Source organism: Peromyscus leucopus, chromosome 10, assembly GCF_004664715.2.
Source record: "Peromyscus leucopus breed LL Stock chromosome 10, UCI_PerLeu_2.1, whole genome shotgun sequence".
In the NCBI taxonomy this organism is placed as follows: domain Eukaryota; kingdom Metazoa; phylum Chordata; class Mammalia; order Rodentia; family Cricetidae; genus Peromyscus; species Peromyscus leucopus.
Window position 1 is genome coordinate 93,175,357 of NC_051071.1, and position 9,625 is coordinate 93,184,981.

Genomic DNA, 9,625 nt, shown 5'->3' on the forward strand with positions numbered 1-9,625 from the left:
GTTAGGAAGATTGAGAACCATTGGTCTATAGCTTGGAACGTTCTTAAGAGACTTGCTACACTTGAGTCTGGGCCTAAGGTGCTAGATTTCATTCATAAAGTGTGAGAGAACACGAGGGTGAACTCCATCAGGAAATTATGTGACCTGACGTGTCACCTTAGAAACACTTCCTGGTCATAAAATCTTGGATGAAGAGTTATTCAGGCTTTGGCTCCAAGGCTTCTAGGAGTTCCCACCACAAATATTCCCTCATGGCCTGTCTTTGTCACTATTCTGTTGCTGTGAAGAGCCACCATGACCACAACAACTCTTATAAAAGAAAGCATTTAAGTGGGGGCTTAGAGTTTCAGAGGATAGTTGAAGGCAGGGAGCATGCTGCCACGCAGGCAGACATGGTACTGGAGAAGTAGCTGAGAGCTCTACATCCTGATCCACAGAGAGAGAGAGAGAGAGAGAGACAGAGACAGAGACAGAGAGACAGAGACAGAGAGACAGAGAGAGAGACAGAGACAGAGAGACAGACAGAGAGAGAGAGAGAGACAGAGACAGAGAGAGACAGAGACAGAGAGACAGAGAGAGACAGAGACAGAGACACAGAGACAGAGACACAGAGAGACTGGGCTTAACTTGGGGTTTTGAAACTTTAAAGTCCACACCCAGTGACATACTTCCTCCAACAAGGTCACACCTCCAGTTCTTCTCAAACAATGCTACTCCCTGATAGCTAAGCACTCAAATATGGGGACCATTCCTATTCAAAGCACCACATGGCCCATGTCTGGGTCCCTAGGGTATTCCTGGTCTGATCTCAGACCAGCTAGTGAATGCCTGTTGCTCTCCCACAAATCCTCAACCTCCATCCTTTGGGGCTGAGTCCCATCAGCCAGAAGTGCTTTTGGTATTCTTTCTCTGTTGAGGTCAGGCTTTCCTGTGGTGTCTCAGAGAATGAGCTCATTCTGTCACTGCCCAGTCACCTGTCACTCTTGCCCTAGCTGAGTACACTTAGAGACCCTCCCCACCAAAGGACTATCCCCAGAGGCCATATGCCCAAGAACCCTCCAAAGCCTCCTCGCCTGTTACTTCCCATCCTTGGGCTCCAATAGCTCTGCCCTGCCCAGAGTTACCTGGATACACACCTTGGCAGGGGATCAACAAGTGCATACAACACACTGTGATGAACTCTGCAGGAGCACACAGTGGGCCGTAGGTCCTGCCTACCAAAAACAAGTTCATGGTTGCCTCTTGAAGGTTTCCACTCAGACCAGTCAGTTGTCCTACCTAAACCCACCAGAATGGTCTCCCAGAGTCATGCAAATGCAGGCATAGGCATTCCTTGGCTGTTCCAGGCCAACAGACTGGCAAATCAGGATCCTTAGGGCAAAGTCTCTGCCATCCTCTAACACATACAGACCACTCTCTTTCTGTCTCCTGACCCAGGCTTCTTCCTGGAAGGTAGCCATGCTTCCCACACCTGCTTAACCAGACCCTCATTCCCCGCAGTGGAGCCACGGGACACATGAACTTATTCTAGACTAACTCCAAACCCACAATCAAATCCTATATATGAGTACTACCAGGACGATAACCTGGGGGGTGGGGTCACTGCTTCACCAGGCACAGGTGGAATTTGGGGAACAAAATATTATGTCTAGCCAGTGCTATAGCCAATCCAGGGCCATGGAGGTCTGTAAAGCTCTGGGTGCTGTCCCAGGCCCCAGACCCAGGCAATAAATCACTAGAATGAGACACAGCATTTATGAGTAAGGTCAACATGGAAGGGCAAATTGTCCTGAGATGCATGAGAAACCTCTCTTGGATGGACCTCAAATACTGTAACTGTTCACATGTCTTTCATGGTCTCCTTTGGAGTCAAGTTGAAGCACTTAATGGGAATACTTCTATGTCTCCTCTGACTTCTGTTTATGGTAGTACAGAGCCCAGGTAAGCCATGTCAGAGGTGGACAGTGCTGCCAGCTGACCTTGTTTTAGCAGTGGGATCCAGAATAAGTGGGACTCATCTCCCAAGAAAGAATTTCCACTCTTCATCTCCATCATGAAGACACAGCTGTACCACCGCTGCAGGACTATGCACTGATGCTGTACTAGAAAGAATAGAGAAACTTCTCTGCTTTGGTTTCCTTCAGAAATGGACCTGGCTCTATCTCCTGTGGTGGTATTGTGTTCCCCAAAATATTGTGTACCCTAATAAACTTATCTGGGGTCAGAGAACAGAAAAGCCACTAGATACTTAGGATAGGCAGTGGTAGCATACGCCTTTAATCCTAGCATTCCAGAGGCAAAAATCCATATGTTCAAGGATACAGCCAAGCATGGTTGCTCACACCTTTAATCCCAGGGAGTGGTGGTAGAAAGCAGAAAGGTATATAAGGCGTGAGGACCAGAAACTAGAAGCATTTGGCTGGTTAAGCTTTCAGACTTTCGAGCAGCAGTTCAGCTGAGATTCATTCTGGATGAGGACTCAGAGGTATCCAGTCTGAGGAAACAGGATCAGCTGAGAAACTAGCAAGGTGAGGTTGGCTGTGGCTTGTTTTGCTTCTCTGACCTTCCAGAGTTCACCCCAATACCTGGCTCAGGTTTGATTTTATTAATAAGAACTTTTTTTTTTTTTTTTTTTTTTTTTTGGTTTTCCGAGACAGGGTTTCTCTGTGTAGCTTTGCGCCTTTCCTGGAGCTCACTTGGTAGCCCAGGCTGGCCTCGAACTCACAGAGATCCGCCTGGCTCTGCCTCCCGAGTGCTAGGATTAAAGGATTAAAGCCACCACCGCCCGGCTCTTAATAAGAACTTTTAAGATTCATGTTACAATCTCCCACATACTCTGGCCTCCCACCACTCCACCTGGATTGGGCCTTGCTTCTACCTGTGGAACTAAGCAGGGCTCTTGTGTTTCCTGTGTTCTTTTCCTCATTTGTAATCATGCTGCTGCTGCTGTCTACCACACTGCTCCTTGTATTCCTGGACTGCCAAAGCCAGGGCTGGACAGTCCTGGTGGAGCCTTTCTTCCTTAGCAGACATAAGTAGACACAACCATCCTGCAAATCAAACCTTCTTGTAATGCAAACAAAAGCACAATGGCTGGACGATCATCCCAGATTTTCAAATAAACCCTCACAGAGATAGATGCTCAGGGATGACACTGAAGTTTCATCCGAGGCATCGAGTCACAAGCAGGCAAAGAACAATTACTGGTGCAATTAAAAGAAGAACTCCTGCCAAAACAGTAAGAGCATAGGTGCCAGGGTCTCCCTCCCCTTTAAATAACTCAAATGCTGCACAGAAGGCAGCAAGTGTGGTGTTCAAATGCTAGGCATTAAACAAGGGAATACAGTAACTGAGCATCAAATAATCCAATACATCATGTAACAGCTTGAGAGTTGCCAGCAATGGTGCCAACCCAGGAGCCCAGGCAGAGTCAAAGACCTTCCTGGGTTTAAGAGACAGGGCTGTGCTCAGGGGACCAAACTAAACGTGTATAAGTTTGATTTTGTCAATTATACTTCAATACAACTGTGGACAGTGTGCTAAAAGCACACTGTAAAATATTAAATATCAGTCAGAAGTGACAAAGCTATATCTCTAAGTAGATAAAAAAGCAAAATGGTTTAATCATATATGTGTGCTTAACCATATATAAGTGAATGAATTGATAATGATGGTTAGATAGATAGATGGAAGAGTGGCTAGATGAATGCATAGGTAGGCAGGTAGGTAGATAGATGATAGATAGATAGATAGATAGATAGATAGATAGATAGATAGATAGATATAAAATTAGATGTGAAAGGGGCCCTAGACCAAAGATGATATATCACAAGTACTAGAAGTGGGGATTGGAAGTTAAAACTGGAGTTAATAGCTTGTCCTGTGCAAAGGTTATAACCTCAAATGAATTGAGCTTATAACAACCATGATTCTGTCTCCCTTTGGTTTTCTCTAAATTTTATAGTTAGAGGATAGCTGAGATAAATCCTTTTCATTCTGGAACCACAGCTGTGGAAAAAGTTCTTTTGTAGATGTGATATCTCTGCGGACAAAGAATGAGGACAATGGCCCCATGCCATGACAATTAGAAGAAGCTTTCTGTTTTTTCCAAATTCTTTCAACAATGCCACAGGTCAGTATCTTGAGGACGGTTTCCAGGTAGAACTGACTTCTCACTGCAATATCAGCACTACTTCAAACACAGCTTACTCAGAAGCACTTTATCCAACCCTAGAGTCTGAGGTCTCCTCAATCAGACCCTGGTTTTCCTCACAGGAGGTGACTGAGCCAGACCCTCCTGCTTTCAGAAAGGCCTTTCTGATCATGGGTATGACTCTGCATTTCTGTATCAGTGCTCAGCTATTTCTCTGTGTCCCTTAACGTTTCTTAAATGAGTGAGTGAGTTCCTTAAATAATGTTTCTTAAATAGGCTCTGCTCAGTTAAAGCCCAAATGTTCTGCCCTCAAAGCCAGGGAGGCTCCCCAGCCCCCACATGGGACTCTATGGTGAACAGGCAGCCTTTCCCTTAGAGACAGGACACGATCCCTCAGGTCAACAGATGCACCAGGAACCCTGGCTATAGCCCTTTGGAAACAGGTTGTGTGTTGCTGAACCTGCACTAATCTTGGAGCCACATTCTGCCTTCTGGCTGAACAAGCTGTAGACAGCCATCCACTTCCAGATCCTCACAGCAACAACCTGGGCCTGAGCAATGTTTTTCCTCCAAGAGACAGATGCCAAACTCATGTTCGCCCTGAAAGGATGTGAACTGATATCTCTGGGGTCATCTTGGGGTGAATGATGAACCAGAGTCTGGCCACCAGGACACACAGGACCCAGATGGCTCCTGCTCAGAGCATCAGAAACAACAGCTTCCTAGCACCGACCAGGTTGCCTGCTGGTGATAAGGTGGTGGCAGCAGGACTACAAAAGCCCATACCCCCAACATCTTCAGTCCACACGCTGTCCAGTGGCTCGTCTTGTGGGGTTAGAGACCCCCCGGGGCACAAGCCCAGGGAAAATGGATGCTACTTCTTCCTCTTCCTCTTCCTTTTCCTCTTCCTCTTCCTTTTCCTCTTTTTTTCCTTTTCCTTCTCCTTCTCCTTCTTCTGGTTTTTTGAAACAGAGTTCCTCTGTGGAGCCTTGGCTGTCTTGGAACTCACTCTGTAGACCAGGCTGGCCTTGAACTCACTGAGATCCACCTGCCTCTGCCTCCCTAGTGTTGGGGCTAAAGGCGTGCGCCACCATGCCTGGCATGAAGTGGCTACTTCTAGACAAAGAAAGGTGTCACCCACTTGGCCATTCTGTGAGGAGGTGAGTATGTAGACTTACACTTCATAGGGTCAGTGTACTATTTAGTTTCCATTCTCAGCTTGACATAGCCTAGACTCACCTGAGAATGGATTCTCAATTGGGGGATTGTCTAGATTGGCCTGAGAGTATGTCTTTGGAAGATTGCCTTGATGGTTAACTGATACATAAGATCCAGAGCACCATTCTCTAGGCTGGGCCCTGAACTATATGAGTTAAGAAAACTAGCAAACAGGCTCTATATGTGTTTATTCTCTCCACTTTTAACTGTGGATGTGTTGTGTCTAGCTTCTCCAGTTTCTGCCTTGATTTCCCCTAAATGATGGCAAACTGTCATTTGGAATTGTAAGCTAAAATAAACCATTTCTCTCCTAGGTTGCTTTTTGTCAATATATTTTATGACAACAACAGAAATAAAGCTAGGGTAGTCAGCAAGACACTTGTTCCCACTCAGGCACCTGGTAGAAGATAATCATGGCTATTTGCAAAGGCCTCTGTGCCTCACAGCAGTGCAAATAGAAAAGCTGAAGGACCCAGAAGGACCATTACAGCTTCCACCCAGAGCAGCTCTGACCAGCAGCAAGTTAGCGCTGTTGCCGTCTGACTGACTTGATCAACTCAATCAACCTCCCCCGCCATTCCCCGGTCTCCACCTTTGTCCTTTGTGGCTCACGCTTGGCTCTCCTATCAGCAACCTCAAGGCCTTTGCTGAGTCTATAGCCCTCTCATTTTGAATCATTGTCTAAGTTACTTCTCTATGGCTGTGAATAGACAACATGACCAACTTATAAAAATTTATAATGGCAACTTACAAAAGAAAGCATTTAATTTGAGGGTTTGTAGTTCCAGAGGGTTAGAGTCCATAATCATCATGTGGGGAGCTTGGCAGCAGGCAGGCAGGTCACTGGAGCAGTAGCTGAGAGCTTACATCTGATCCACAAGCACAGGCAGAGGGGGCTAATGGTAAAGGGTAAGCTTTTGAAATCCCTAGCAACACACCTTCTCCAACAAGGCCACACCTTCTAATCCTTCCCAAACAGCCCCACCAACTGGTGACCAAACATGCAGCTTATGAGGGCCATCCTCTTTCAAACCACTGCAATCATTGACACAAAGACTACTCAGATGCCCTCTCTAAGTCAACGTCTTGAGAGGCATCTGGCTCCTGGACACTTCCAATAGCTCTTACTCATCTCTCCTCAGATGACACTCACACACACACACACACACACACACACACACACACACACACACACGTTGCTAGAGTTTTCCTGCCTTGCCCACAGTCAGGACAAATCTCTGTCACCCGCCAGTCCCACAGCCACTCAGACCCAACCAAGTAAACACAGAGACTTATATTGCTTACAAACTGTATGGCCATGGCAGGCTTCTTGCTAACTGTTCTTATAGCTTAAATTAACCCATTTCCATAAATCTATACCTTGCCACATGGCTTACTGGCATCTTCACATGCTGCTTGTCCTGGTGGCCGCTGGCAGTGTCTCCCCTCTGCCTTCCTGTTCTTTCTTTCCTCCTCTCTGTTAGTCCCGCCTATACTTCCTGCCTAGCCACTGGCCAATCAGTGTTTTATTTATTGACCAATCAGAGCAATTTGACATACAGACCATCACACACACACACACACACACACACACACACACACACACACACACACACACTTTATGTTAACTACTGGGATTCCAGCACTATTCTTTCTTTGTTTTGTTTTTGTTTTTGTTTTTGAGACTCTAGCACTGATTTTTTAACTACTGAGCCATTTCTTCAGGTCCAAGGATGGGATGTTCCAGCGCTAATTTAAAGTCTGCCAGTTATCCTAACTTAAAGTGATATAAATCTTGTCAAAATAAATGAGGGAAAATGGAACTAGAGAGATGGCTCAGTGGTTAAGAGCACTGGCTGCTCTTCCAGAGGACCCAGGTTCAATTCCAAGCACCCACATGGCAACCCACAACTGTCTATAACTCCAGTTCCAGGGTATTCAACACCCATGGCAAAACACCAATGCCCATAATGTAAAAAACAAGTAAATTTTTGGGCCAGTTGGTAGTGGTGCACACCTTTAATCCCAGCACTTGGGAAGCAGAGGCCAGCCTGTTCTACAAAGTGAGTTCCAGGGCAGCTAAGACTGTTTCACAGAGAAACCCTGTCTCAGAAAACAAACAAACAAACAAACAAAACAAACAAAAAAACCACACACATACACACACACACACACACACACATAAAGGGAAAATACTTCCCTTACATCTGCAGAAAAGCAATAAAATTCTGGGTCAATAAACAGTTCTTACAGGTCTTCAAGGGCACATCTGTACATTCAAGTTCATACAGCGTATTCACAGCAGCTACAAAGTGGAGGCAGCCCAAATATCTGTTGAAGGATAAGAGGAGGAGCAAAATGTGGTCCATCCACATCATGGAATATTATTCAATCTTGAAACAGAATGAGATTCTGACACAGACTGCAACATGTATGTGAGGATGTGTATATATATGCTGATATGTATATGTATATGCTGATGAACTAAACTAAACACAAAAAGACAAATATTTTGTGGTGCTACTGAAATGAGAGCCCTAGAGTTATTGAAGTCATACAAACAACAGAAAAATGTTAACTGTCAGGGACTGGGGACAGGGCAGGAAGTTAGTGTTTAATGGGAACTGAGTTTTAGTCTGGAAGATGAGATAGAGCTGCAGGTAGATGGTAAAAATGGCTCACAGTGTTCTCAACACCACCAAACTGCATACTTAAATATGATTAAAATTTTTCTTGTGTGTATTTTGCCACAACAATTTTTGTTTTAATTTCAAAAGGCAATCTTCTGCCTCAACAGACGATTAGGTATGCTAGAGAAAGGAGGAACCTTCCTGGAGGCCCTATCAGGGGGCTCCATTTCAAGTGGACAAATGGCACTTTGTGCTCATTTGTGAGTTCACACTACAAAAGAGCTCTTGAAAGCTGTATCACAGCAGCTGTGTCCTCTCAGGTGCTCATTGACAGTCTTTGATGTGGTGGTATTGTGTTCCCCAAAATATTGTGCACCCTAATAAACTTATCTGGGGTCAGAGACAGAACAGCCACTAGATACAAAGGCTAGAAAATGGTGGCACTCACACCTTTAATCCTAGCATTCCAGAGGAGAAATCCCTCTGGATCTCTGTGAGTTCAAGGCCACATTGGAAACAGCCAGGCATGGTGACTCACGCCTTTAATCCCAAGAAGTGAGCCTTTAATCCCAGGGAGTGAGGCAGAAAGGAAATATATATAAGGCGTGAAGACCAGGAACTAGAAACATTTGGCTGGTTAAGCTTTCAGGCTTCTAGCAGCAGTTCAGCTAGGATTCATTCTGGATGAGGACTCAGAAGCACCCAGTCTGAGGAAACAGGACCAGCTGAGGAACTGGCAAGGTGAGGTAGCTGTGGCTTGTTCTGTCTCTCTGATCTTCCAGTGTACACCCCAATAACTGGCCTCAGGTTTGATTATATTAATAAAGACTCTTTAAGATTCATGCTACACTTTGACATTCCAAAAGGACTTATTGTTGGCTTCAAGTTTAAATGGCCTCATATTTTCTTAAAAATCCAACAAAACAAAACAATAACAACAACAACAAAATCCCCTGTATTCAAAATCTCTGAATGTACAGTAATGGTTACAACTGCAAAACCTTTTAATTGAACCAAGTCCCTCTGCTGGTCTGTTCCATGTGCCTTCTGGATGCTGGTGCCACAAGGCCTCATTCCAACATGCATGGGAGTAAGAACTGTGTGGAGGTTGAAACCTCCACTATATCCCAGGCCTTGGCTCCACCTTTTAAGGAAGGTGAACCCTCGGCTTTTGGCTCCAAACTGTGCTTGGTGGCCTTTTTGCCATCATCTGCGCAGATTACAGCATTGAGGTCTCTTAGTTCCTGCGGCATCTGTTTCTTTGTCTATGCCTATCCAAACTGATGGCTTCATTTTGACCTGCCTATCTTCCCTGTTTACTGCTGCCAAAAATAGCCTATCCATGCCATGGGAAGCTTGTAAGTGCCCTTCCTGGGCCCCTTGTACTCTCAGGGTCTCTGTTGAACTCAGGGTCCTTTCTGCACTTTCAAGGTCTCCACTGCAGAATTTCCCAGGATGGACCTCTGTGCCATGCCTGAGGAGCCCTGGTGGCTGCACAGATTTCAGTCATGCTGTCCAGTACATAAAGAGAATTCATAAGCCCCTAAAGTATTTACAAAGACCCCCAAAACCTCAAGCCATCAGAAAAAGAAATAAGACATAATTATTGGGGAACCTTCTTCAG